At 33.1% G+C, this 12,540-nt stretch overlaps 1 protein-coding gene across 7 annotated transcripts in view; it reads right to left on the minus strand.

Annotated features, from left to right (window-relative positions):
- The window catches only part of LOC123546911 (cholecystokinin receptor type A-like), a 34,262-nt gene that overhangs the window by 11,984 nt on the left and 9,738 nt on the right, over positions 1 to 12,540 (minus strand). For 3 of the 7 annotated variants that reach the window (XM_053551290.1, XM_053551295.1, XM_053551293.1), the window contains exon 2: positions 7,367 to 12,502. The exons of 2 other annotated variants lie outside the window; for them this stretch is intronic. The gene's annotated coding sequence lies outside the window, so the exon portion shown is untranslated. Of the gene's footprint in view, positions 1 to 1,698; positions 1,849 to 7,366; positions 12,503 to 12,540 lie in introns of those variants that run through there. 2 more of the 7 variants (XM_053551291.1, XM_053551296.1) reach the window with 2 other exon arrangements.

Genomic DNA, 12,540 nt, shown 5'->3' on the forward strand with positions numbered 1-12,540 from the left:
TTCTGACCTGTTTCAGTGAAAGTTCTCTTTTCGCCTGTCTATAATAAATGATTATATATAACAACTCAAACATTGATATCATTAGAAAACAATGTAAAGGCATTCCTAGTTAACTTCTATGAAATTGACTTAACATAGGTATTCATTTCTACTGATTTAAAATGTGTGATCACAATTGAGCCATATTCATCTTTGTGTATATATGTCTGTATATTTGTTCAAATGTTATTACAAAATGAATGTTTTGTAATCTGTTTTTACCAAACAAAAGATCTGTTCCTAACAAAAGATCTGTTCTATTCTGTTCTGTTCTGACAACTTTCAGTCGTAACAGAGCTCCAAACATACAGATTAAACACAATTTAGTTAGATGTCACAATGATATACAAGGAGGCAATTCATAGATTTTTCATAACTGGACAGAACACATCCTTCAGGCTTTTGAACACAGTCATGAACAATGTGGTTCAGAGAAATTATTTCAAATTTTGATCAATGGTTTTATAAAAAAAAACATTTAGGGTTTTATTTAATACATCGGTATGAAAAGCTACATTAGTGAGGCCCTCTCTGGCTTTCCATACATATGCTTACAGATATTTCCCTTTGATGATTTAAATGAATGCAATGCCATTATTGTGCACAAAGACAAAAAATGGCAATGAAGTTTAAAGGAACAAGAATTATTTAACAGTTTTACAGTTTAATCAATTCATATAATCCGAATTGTATCACACCTTAGTATGAAGTCGATTTTCAGTTTATTTAAGTTTTTAAACACAACTTTTCTGCAATGCGGTTGTCAACTGTTGCAAAAACTGATAAACAAAAACTTGTATTGGTCGACCACGTTTTTTGAGCCGTGACTAGTTTATGCAGGACAGCTGGGTATGAACATATATTTAATACATAGTAAAGCGGTATAAGTTATCGATGAATGTAAACGAATGCATGGCCTAAAGGATATGGCGTTGGCTTAACAAACTTGCTTTTCGGGGTTCGAGCTTGGTAAATTCACATTTTGTAATCGTTTGTTTCAATAAACATTGCATGAGAAAATTGGGCAGTTCATTGAATCGATTAGTTAATGACGTTTTAGCTAGTCAAAAATACTTTCCTGTTAGTCTTAGTAACCGTGTAATGGCTTCAACACGTTACAAATATAGTGATGATGATGCTCGCAAAATCATCAGCAAAAAGCTTTACTCGGATTCCGATAAATCATTTGACTTAGAGACTGCTGAAGGGTCGTCAACAGACACAGCAAGTGAAGTTGAAATTATGTGACATGAATCAAATTGAAATAAAAGTAGCAAAATATATTAAACATATAGAAACAATGAAAAAAAGTCAAACATTATTATTAATATATATAAAATGGTTTTAAAAAGAGTCTTCAAAGATTTTTGACTTAAATAAAATAAAAATAATGTATACTAGAGAAAAAATACGGCAATAATCTGGGCTTGACTCGCTTCTCACGGTTTGTAATCATTACGCTCTACCAATTGCGCCAGCGATATATCAAGTTCATGGTAAACAAATCATACATATCAACTTACTCTATAGAGACTTTTCAGCCAGGTATGGAAACCCAATTGAAAAAGTGTATCATCCCGTCACGGCTCAAAACACGCGGTCGAACTATAATTTAAATTTTACTCTCATATTGTTTCGAAACAATGAAGTTATCGTTACCCTCTGTACAGCCGTAAATAGCCATATAATATCCGCACAACATTTTCATACGACTGTCGCGTATATCCGTAGGACTACGGGCACATTTTTATACAATCTTGACAGGCATACGTATGTTTTTGACAAGACAGAAAGTGACGTCAGACGACCTTCAGCTTTTTCCGGAAGTAAAGAAAATGAAAGTAAACAGGCTAAATTTGCATGTCCGACTGTAGTTTTATAATGAATTGCATGTGATAAATGTTGATTCTACGGAAGCGTGAAAGGGTTATCAGAAGTTTTATTACGTTACAGGCGCGGAAAGGATATTTAACATTAAATATGAAAGAAAATAGCAGTATTATCAGTATTGCCAGCAGCTGTATACGTAAGTTATTATTAACAAGTAACTTCGAGAATGTAAAGTCCAAACATTCCTATTTCTAAGAACGAACACTCTTGTAAATCTAACCGTTACAGCATTTATCAACTGTTTGACGTCGCCGGAGTTAAATAAAGCCATTATTTAAAAATGATAATACACTAGTGTAATAAAGCTTTGACGTCGACGTCGTTTATAGTATAGGAGACGTTTGTCAAATTGTTTATGGTAGTAAAGAAGATAGATTTTTATTTTATGTTTCGGCAGGAAAAGCTAACATAATTTATGATAAAAAGAATATTACATTTGTGACTTTCCACATTGAATTTATTCAACTCGTTGAATAAAATTGATACAATGCTCAGCATAGCCTCGTATTTCATTATTGTATACAACTCGTTTAATAAATTCGATAAGAAAAGACACTCATGTAATATCCTCTATGTATCTCATATAACTATACCTAATTTTCATAATAAAACACGGCTGGTGTTCATTTTAAAAATAGTTCGCCGGATTTATAACAAATTGAATGCGAGTGCATCACAAGCATCCTTGTCATGTGGTAAGGTCAACAAACATCCTGTTTACGTGTCAATATTGATTTAAACCAGATAATAACAAGACGAATTTTTGATACATAGCATCAAAGAAGCCGCAATTTCTTTGTTCCTTAAAATGTCTTAGGCATAGAAATATGGAAGCTGTCTATGAAGTAAAATGCTTAGTAGGACAAATGATTATAAAATTGCACCACGTAAAATTATGATTGGTGCACGGTGATGATAAGATTCCATATCATCAATACTTCAGATTAATACTTCATTTATTCAGGACAGGTGAAATATCAGCAAGTTATCCTTTTGCATGCAATTCAATATCTTAGGAATTGTTTTACACTCAAACTAGATGACTTTGGACATCATGTCAAGCTCGACAGGTGTCAAAAGGACTAACAACATCAAGTTTTGACATTTGACCACTAAGTATGATTTTGACCTTTGAGGTAGGGATCTCTGTAAAGAAGTTTAGTTTCATCTAACTCTTTCTGTCTAAAACTTATTTTAACCCGAGTTATGTTTTGAACCCATGTGCACTCCGGGACAGCAGCTACTAGCAACAAAAAGTAACAAAATGTAAATTTATACCACTGTATCACTTATTATGATAACTGTTATGTAAAATGAACTTTTATATTTAGTTAGCAGACGTCTTGAGATGTGAAATATAACTTGATTATATTTTTTTTCGCACTGGTCGAAAATCCTCTCGATTGAAGGTTTTTAAATCATTAATACCAACTTCAGCTAATATCGACCAAAAGCTTTATGGTGGTCATTCAGGAGATTATCTTCGATGGAATATTAGGGCTTTATATCACTATAATTTGTCATAAAAATCTGATAAATTGGTGCCTATTTTGCAAAAGTAACACACATACTCCTTTCATTCCAACACAAAGAAAATTATTTTTCATTTAAATCAAAGTTATCACAGTAACTTTGAATATAAGTTTTGCAAAGAAAGGGTACTGATCTCCAGATTTCGGCTAAAAAGGATCTTTCTTTAATTGTTTGGTCTTATTATGAACGTTAGAAAATGAGTTTTTGTCTCTAAACTATCTTAAAACTATTTTTAAAAAAATCAGAAAAAAGCAGCATTTCCTTTTAATTATGCCTTAATCACGTCTTAACACTTTATATTGTAAAACATCTAATCCCTTTTCTAAATCTGAATCCATTGTTAAAATACTCATTCTGCCTATGTCCAACTTTAACTCAACATCATTCCATATCTGTTTAATATTATTCTTAAATATCATTTTTTTATATAAAAACAAATATTTTTTGCAATACTTGTAATAACTGCTGCTGCGGATACATATATTAAATAATTATGTTCTTACACATGGATCAAAATGAACGGTAATTGACTTTTTATCTTATTATGCACAGTGCTATTAGATCAGACTTACTGATATCAAAGAAACATAATGCACTTCTAAATAGTATATACATATTCATTAATCTAACCAAGAAGAAGACTATCTAATATGTTTTCATTTAGGTATCTTAGTTTTTACATAATTGTAATTGAAGATTTAGGGCAATTCAGACCCTTATGATTTTTTTTGGAGTATGATTCAAACTAGCCAGATTGGAAACCAAACACTGAATCTCAACACATGAAGACGCGCTGACCACCTGTTAACTAAATGCTGATGAAGATCTCTATCCACAGGAGAAAAAATTTTATTGCAGTGTCATGGTTCCCGGTAATAAATGTTCGTAAAGTAGTGGAGCAGATAGATTCGAAAACCAATATGTATAGACTTGCATTCCTACATGTATTTGTGTTAGAGAGAAAGAATTTCAATCGCTAATTTTGCGCGAATAAGATCATTTCAAATATTCTATTACCTTACAAATATATTTACATTTTTCACTTAAGTTAATTTATGATACAGAAACATGCGAAATTCATGGAAATAACTATTAAATAAATCGAATAAAGTGTGTAAGTAGAGGACCCTTGACAAGTCTACACAAATGGGGAAAAGTTGCTGAACATTTATTGTTACAATTATGATTATATACCTGCATTAAAAACAAACTGAATGATTTAAAAAAAGTCAGTTTATTTTTTTACTTTCAAATTTTATTTAATCATTTTATGTTATGTACAATACATAACGGGTAATACAACAGCTGATCCTGAATTGAATACGTCATCTCCATAGGAGAAATTTTTAAGCGTACCTACTGGAAGCCGCCTCCAATAAAACAGCTCCGTTAATAATGTTTATGATCATCAAACAGAGTCACTACATAACATAAGGAATGGCTGGATTCCGAGTCAAGTACAGGTATGATCAGGTAAGTGTCTTGAGGAATGGCTGGATGCCGAGTCGAGTACAGGTATGATCAGGTAAGTGTCTTGAGGAATGGCTGGATTCCGAGTCAAGTACAGGTATGATCAGGTAAGTGTCTTGAGGAATGGCTGGATTCCGAGTCAAGTACAGGTATGATCAGGTAAGTGTCTTGAGGAATGGCTGGAGTCCGAGTCAAGTACAGGGATTCCGAGTCGAGTACAGGAATGATCAGGTAAGAGTCTTGAGGAATGGCTGGATTCCGAGTCGAGTACAGGTATGATCAGGTAAGTGTCTTGAGGAATGGCTGGACTCCGAGTCGAGTGCAGGTATGATCAGGTAAGTGTCTTGAGGAATGGCTGGACTCCGAGTCGAGTGCAGGTATGATCAGGTAAGTGTCTTGAGGAATGGCTGGACTCCGAGTCGAGTGCAGGTATGATCAGGTAAGTGTCTTGAGGAATGGCTGGATTCCGAGTCGAGTGCAGGAATGATCAGGTAAGTGTCTTGAGGAATGGCTGGATTCCGAGTCGAGTACAGGTATGATCAGGTAAGTGTCTTGAGGAATGGCTGGATTCCGAGTCGAGTACAGGTATGATCAGGTAAGTGTCTTGAGGAATGGCTGGATTCCGAGTCAAGTACAGGTATGATCAGGAAAGTGTCTTGAGGAATGGCTGGAATCCGAGTCAAGTACAGGTATGATCAGGTAAGTGTCTTGAGGAATGGCTGGATTCCGAGTCAAGTACAGGTATGATCAGGTAAGTATCTTGGTTGTGTACATTTTGTAACGTTTGGGCTGAAACTTTTGATGTTGTGTTATTGTGTTATAAAAATGAAAATGAAAAGTTTTTTAGTTATTTACTAGACACTTGTAAATATTGTCCTTATACATTGCGCATGGACGAACACCAGGGTTAAACAACAGTGGGGGAGGGTACTGATGTTACAGGATGTTCCAGCTTATGTTAATAGTGTACCTCCTTTCGAAGAGTATTCAGTTCCTACCATAAACCTACTTTGACTTACAGCAATTGTTCAATTTAGCCCCAGTGGGAACATTGTTTCCTTATATTCCTTTTTTTTTTTTTTTTTTGCTAATATGTTTTTTACTTTTTTCAAGTCTTATTACAGATTTATTGTACAAAAATTTGATAAGTGATTTCTTGCTGTTCCAAGTCAATTTACCTCTGAAACAAAAGGGGGCAGAGTTAGACATCTTTGAAAATACTGAGTTACATGCGGTAAAAGTTCTCTATTTCGCCGTTACTCTTTAGATTACATATTGTGGAAGAAATGTGGGTAGGTTTTACTTCTGTCCAAGGTTATTTTTGAATGAAGTGAGCAAACTTTTAAACAGTCTTACAGGACTCAGCCTTAATTTCTCAATGTCGTAGTTAGAATTCTGTCTCAATAAATTCTTTTACTTGAGGCACCCTAGAAATAAATGATATTGACAATTTTATTTTGTGTTTTATAATTGTTTACCAATAGTTGAACATTTCTTTTATCAAAATTAATGGTATAGTGAATTATCTGCAAACATTTTGGGCAGTGGCCATCCATTTGAAATTTCGTCTCTACTTGAGCTTCAGGAAATATCAAAAAACGGCACGGTAAAAGTTGTTTGAAAAAAATTGAAATACAATGCGAACAAGGTCAATTTTAAGAGTACATGAAGCGACTGCCATTTTCAAACATTAGAGATCTAATACCTTAAAGATGACAATAGTAGTCATAATGCTATTATTCTACTTCTATATCACATTGGTCTATATTTTTTTATCTAAACAGTTTAATGATAGTCTTTATTCCTTAAATAGACCAGTTTCGGACATAGACGACTAATGGGAAAAATGCGTTCTAAGGAATTAGTGCCATCTTGAATCAATGTCGATATACCACTACTGTAAATTTCGGATTCATCTAAATCGCTAATAAATTATTTCTTATGTTTCTTTGTGGAAAATAACTTATATTTTGGTGCTACACTTCTGATCAGTGTAGATAGTATATGAGTATTTATTCATCATTCAAATTTATGCTCGAGCTTTAAAAAGGCATTTTAGAGAATACTTAGGTAATATTTATATTCTTTAATACGAACACATTTATTTAATTTTCTTTGGTACAAAATGTATAATTATTGAAAAATGCAAATATCCACACAGGATATCTGACCTCTGTAAACTTTGAAAGAAAAAAGGGAAAATGACAATAAAATGAAATCTCTTGCCGTTGCCATTCGTATAATCTAAATTTTATCAAACTGATATATTTATTCCATTAATATTTTTTAAAACATAACTCTTTCAGATGAAATGGACAGCAGCTGTAGAAATATGTCATTTAAAAGTGTTACTTAAGCATGTATACATATATTGTATCGAAACTACGATATATTTATCACTATATGACGAACAGTACTTTTTGACAGTTCTTACCTTACTTATCAGCAGCCGTAAATCACTTAGTTTCATCATGGATCATAACATATTTTCCAACGACAGGTAGGTAGATTTAGCAGAAATAGCAACAGCACTACATCTAAGAATGTCAAGTCAATCCTTCCTTTTTCTAATCACGATATATCATCCTGATATACGAGATCCCGGAGAACGTATTTTGTTATCAATTTCGTCCTCTCCTATAATATCCGTGTTCAATTATTGAAAGAGTCGGGTTGTCATATTTCAGACAAGCTGATTGTGATGCAATCCGCCATCGATATAATCAGATAGTGTCGTAGGAAATAAATGAAGGCGAATACACTTGAGAAAAATAGACGATAATAATAATATGAATGAGTAGAGAAGTGCATGTTATATAACAATTAGCATTCAGTCCCTTTGGATATGGTTTATGATTTATTCACGCCTACATTCGTCATTAACGGTGTCAGAACAGTACCGATGAAAGATCAGCTAAACGTGTGGGAACATTAAAATGCGCTGCAGTATGAGAACAGAAAGATTATAATATTATAGCGGCGGCTATCCCAACGTTTAAATGAGAACAGTAAGATTATAATATTATAGCGACGGCTATCCCAACGTTTAAATGAGAACAGTAAGTTTATAATATTATAGCAACGGCTATCCCAACGTTTAAATGAGAACAGTAAGATTGTAATATTAAAGCGGCGGCTATCCCAACGTTTCAACACATTTTGATTTTTTTCTGACCAATATATCATATCCGATAATCAGGTATATTATATTTTCGATGTTGTCAGTATCATAATGAATGTCATATTTCTGACCAGTAACAGAACTTTTATTAAATGAAACCCTGTTACGATAATGGAATGTTTCAGTGGAGAGTGGATAGGCGATAGAAAAGGGGGAATTTTTCAACGTTTTTTTGAACTTGATTATGTTTGACACATTATTCAATGACACTGAGATTGTGTTATCGTCCTGTATCCGTCGTTGTCGTCCTGGCTGGCCGCGTTAAATATTGGCTTGTTCTAAATCAAGAGCCAACCTTAATAAAATCTGGTCAGACAGTAGGCTCTAATATTTCTCTGAAAAGTTTGATTCTGAATCACTTTTTTCTTTGGGGCGGTAAATTTAGGTCATCGAATCATATTGAAAAAACAATTTCAAAATTCTAGAGGATCATTTTCTTTTTGTTATACATGAAACCGGATTAAAATATTTATATCTATAAAATTTTCATCCACTTCCAAACTCGGTTGGAATCTAGGTCATTAGGTCATAGAGCTATTTGATATATCTGAAATCTGACCAGAACTCGAGATCAAATGCTTGAAATAGAGCCATTAGGATTAAAATCAGGTCAATATATCAAATTTTGTAAATCACTCTAATTGTTAAATGTTCTACATGATTTATATGAATCCTCCTTTATAATACCCACCAAGTTAGAAACTGGGTTATTTATGATCAATAACTTGGTCACTAGGTCAAATAATAGAAAACAAACTTTGTTAAAACTGAACGGCTACATTTTATTCTCAGTGTACATGGAACCTTGTCATAATGATTTTAACTACTGACCTCGATTTTAACCAAAGATGACCCAGTTTTGATTAAGCAAAGACAAATACCTTGGCCAGGTTTTATTTTATCAAATATATAAATGTGGCCTCAATATATGGCAAGTACGAAAGTTGCTGCAAGATGCAGCGAAATGATACTCCGCACGAAACAAAGCAGTGTATGTAGACCTGATAGAACAGGGTTTGTCTTTGTGTTGTAGACCCTAGGCAAATAGACAGTCTGATTGGGGTTCATGAATGTTACAATTACAAGTACAACACTTCCTATTTCTAAAAATGAAAAATCTGATAAATTAAACCGTTATAACCATGATCAACTTTCATAATGAAAAATAATTCACCTTCGACTTATTCAGATACTACAGCTGTTATTTGATATGAACTGAATGCCAATAAATAACAAACGTCCTGTTTTACGCTTACACCGGTATTACAATTAAAATATCTCTGTTTATATTTCTATGGGTAAATTTGTGTAAATGGTAACATTCACAGTTAAAAACTGTTATGCTGGCAACGTCTGTAGTCAATTTATTCAATTTATTATTCTTCTATGTGACGGAAAGAAATTTCGTATGTTGCAATATTTTTAACAGAGCAATATTTGGCTGTTATCTAACTCAGGTTGTCTAAAACACAGAAGTTTTAGACACACAGAAAACCCCTTCGTGGTATTAAAGGGCTGCACTAACGGCAACGCAAGGAATTGTTGTAATGCGAGTAAAACATCAGTTTGATGTCGATAAAATCATGCCTCGGTTTTCATACTTTTTGTAACGGTTCTGGCGGCCACAGATAAGTCTACCGATTCGGCAGTTTGTATATATCTATATTAATAGACAGTTATCAACTGGATGTAAACCTCGCGAACATTTGGTACAGCCGTCTTTTAAAAAAAATCCAACTGTTTCTCTTGTAATCTGGTACATCCCCTTTGTGTGCAGACATGCTTTTTGCAGATATCGTTGGTGTTCATATTGATTTGTTGAAAAGGTGCTTTGTCTATAAGTCACTTTAAATCGGGTGTTTTACGTAAGAGGTTAAGTCAAGATCATTTCAATTTTTTTGACCAAATGATTTATAGTATCTCTGTGTTTGACTGACTAAGAATGTCATCAAATACAACTGTTCACAATCGCAATACTTCTTAAACAAAGGTTATTTTAACTTTAAAACGATTAAAATTTCACACAGATTCCATTTTTATAATCCGAATTTCATCAGGCCGTAGTATTTAAAGTTTTTAACTTTCCATAATGAAACTATTATAGCTGTAAAAAAAAGTTAAGAGAGTAGTATTTCGAAACAAGCAATGTTGATCTAGCGTTAAACACGGAAAGAAATAACAATACTATCAGCTGTTGTACCCTTCCCTTCTATGTTTTAAGCATGAACAATTATCCTAATAAGTTATATAATAGCCGTCCGCATCTAAAATATCTTGCTCAATTATGATGAATAAATAGACAGGTCGTCCTTTTTAAAAAGGATGAAATTTGCATTCAGTATTGTCAGATACTATAGCTGTCATAGGAAATAAAGTGAATTTGAATACACTTGAGACAAAACCTCTCAAACAGGATGTTTTTATGTGGTAAAACGTTTCAATTATGAAATGTAAAATTGAATTTATAATCTGAAAAATGTATACGCACATATCCGATTCAGCTAAAACAAAGATTATATCAACAACTGATTAATCCCCCCTCTATTTACACTGTCAAAAAACGTTGAGATCTTACTGGAAATTCATGAACATGCATACAAATTTTGTCGGAGAGAGAACTTGCTTTGAATTTACCTTTATTGCGTATCACTATTAAATTCAGATAATTCAGTCAATTGAAACAAGCATAATAGGGTACTTGTTGGGTGTCTATGCCTTGTCTAAATAGGAAGGTAATACGTCAAAATTTAACATTAAATAGAAGTTTTAAAAAATCAATATTTAACCTAGGATTCCAGTTTTCGATATGTGAATATCACGTACGGGTTTATAATTCTAATAAGAAAGCTTATAGAAACACATGAGAATTAGTTGTTTTTCTTATTTTTTGCATTCAAAATTGAAAAAACGTTTGTAAGGAGTACCGTAGGTAAATTGCCTTAATTACAAAGCTTTATATTTAACCATCGATAAGTATGTAGGCAGGAAAATATTCATTGCCGCGGCGGCCCGGTTTCGATTCCTGACTCGGGAGTGATTTTCTCTTGATTTCACTTTTTTAAAAATAGTTTAGGAACAAAATCTCATGTTCTTATGTATACAATATAATGAAACTTATTCTTTATTTAAATTGGTAGAAAGAAAAATAGCAATATTGTAAATCTGATTATATAGAAGATGAATTTGGAAGGGCTGTCATCAGATTTAAGGTATAAAGCTTTGTAATGAATGTTTGTAATCTGTGTTTACCAAACAAAAGATCTGTTCTATTCTGTTCTGTTCCGTTCTGACAACTTTCAGTCGTAAAAGAGCTCCAAACATACAGATTAAACACAATTTAGTTAGATGTCACAATGATGTACATGGAGGCAATTCATAGATTAGTGAAGTTATATCTTATATATTTTTATAACCGGACAGAACACATCCTTCAGGCTTTTGCACACACTCATGAACAATGTGGTTCAGAGAAATTTGTTCAATAGTTTTATAAAAAAACATTTAGGGTTTTATTGAGTACATCCGTATAAAATTAGTGAGGCGCTCTCTGGCTTTCTATACATATGCTTAGAGATATTTTGCTTTGATGATTTAAATGAATGCAATGTCATTATTGTGCACAAAGACAAAAACTGGCAAGAAAGTTTAAAGGAACAAGGATTATTTAACAGTTTTACAGTTTAATTAATTCATATAATCCGAATTGTATCACGCCTTAGTATGAAGACTATTTTCAGTTTATTTAACTTTTTAAATACAACTTTTGTCAACTGTTGCAAAAACTGATAAACATAAACTTGTAATTTAAATTTTACTCTCGTATTTTTTCGAAACAAAATTATCATTACCCTCTGTCAGTCCTTAGATAAACAGCCGTAAACAGCCATATAATATCAGCACAACATTTTCATACGACTGTCACGTTATCGTATATCCTTAGGACTACGGGCACATTTTTATACAATCTCGCCAGACATACGTATGTTTTTGACAACACAGAAAGTGACGTCAGATGATCTTCAGCTTTTTCAGGTAGTAAAGAAAATGAAAGTAAACAGGCTAAATTTGAAAACGAAAGTTGCATTTGCATGAGTCTATAGTCAGGCGGTCACCCGTCTAACTGTATGCGCGTTGACTTCTTTCTTTTTTCTACTCCCCAGTTTTCAGTACTTTCTAACGATTTGAAAATACCTGGGCTTTAGCACGACATGTAAGCTTTTCATCTACGAGAAAATATTTGAACTTGGAATAAACACAAATCCAACAGGTGTCCGTAGCGGAGCAAGGGTATATGGAGATTTTTGGAACTTCGTCGTCCTTTTTGATATTGTCTAAAAGTGTCAATGATGCATCGGATGTTAGATATTTCCGTATTTGAGAGCTGCAGACCTAGACAATTCAGAAAAGTTTCATAATGAATTGTGTGT

Source organism: Mercenaria mercenaria, chromosome 9 (genome assembly GCF_021730395.1).
Source record: "Mercenaria mercenaria strain notata chromosome 9, MADL_Memer_1, whole genome shotgun sequence".
In the NCBI taxonomy this organism is placed as follows: Eukaryota; Metazoa; Mollusca; class Bivalvia; order Venerida; family Veneridae; genus Mercenaria; species Mercenaria mercenaria.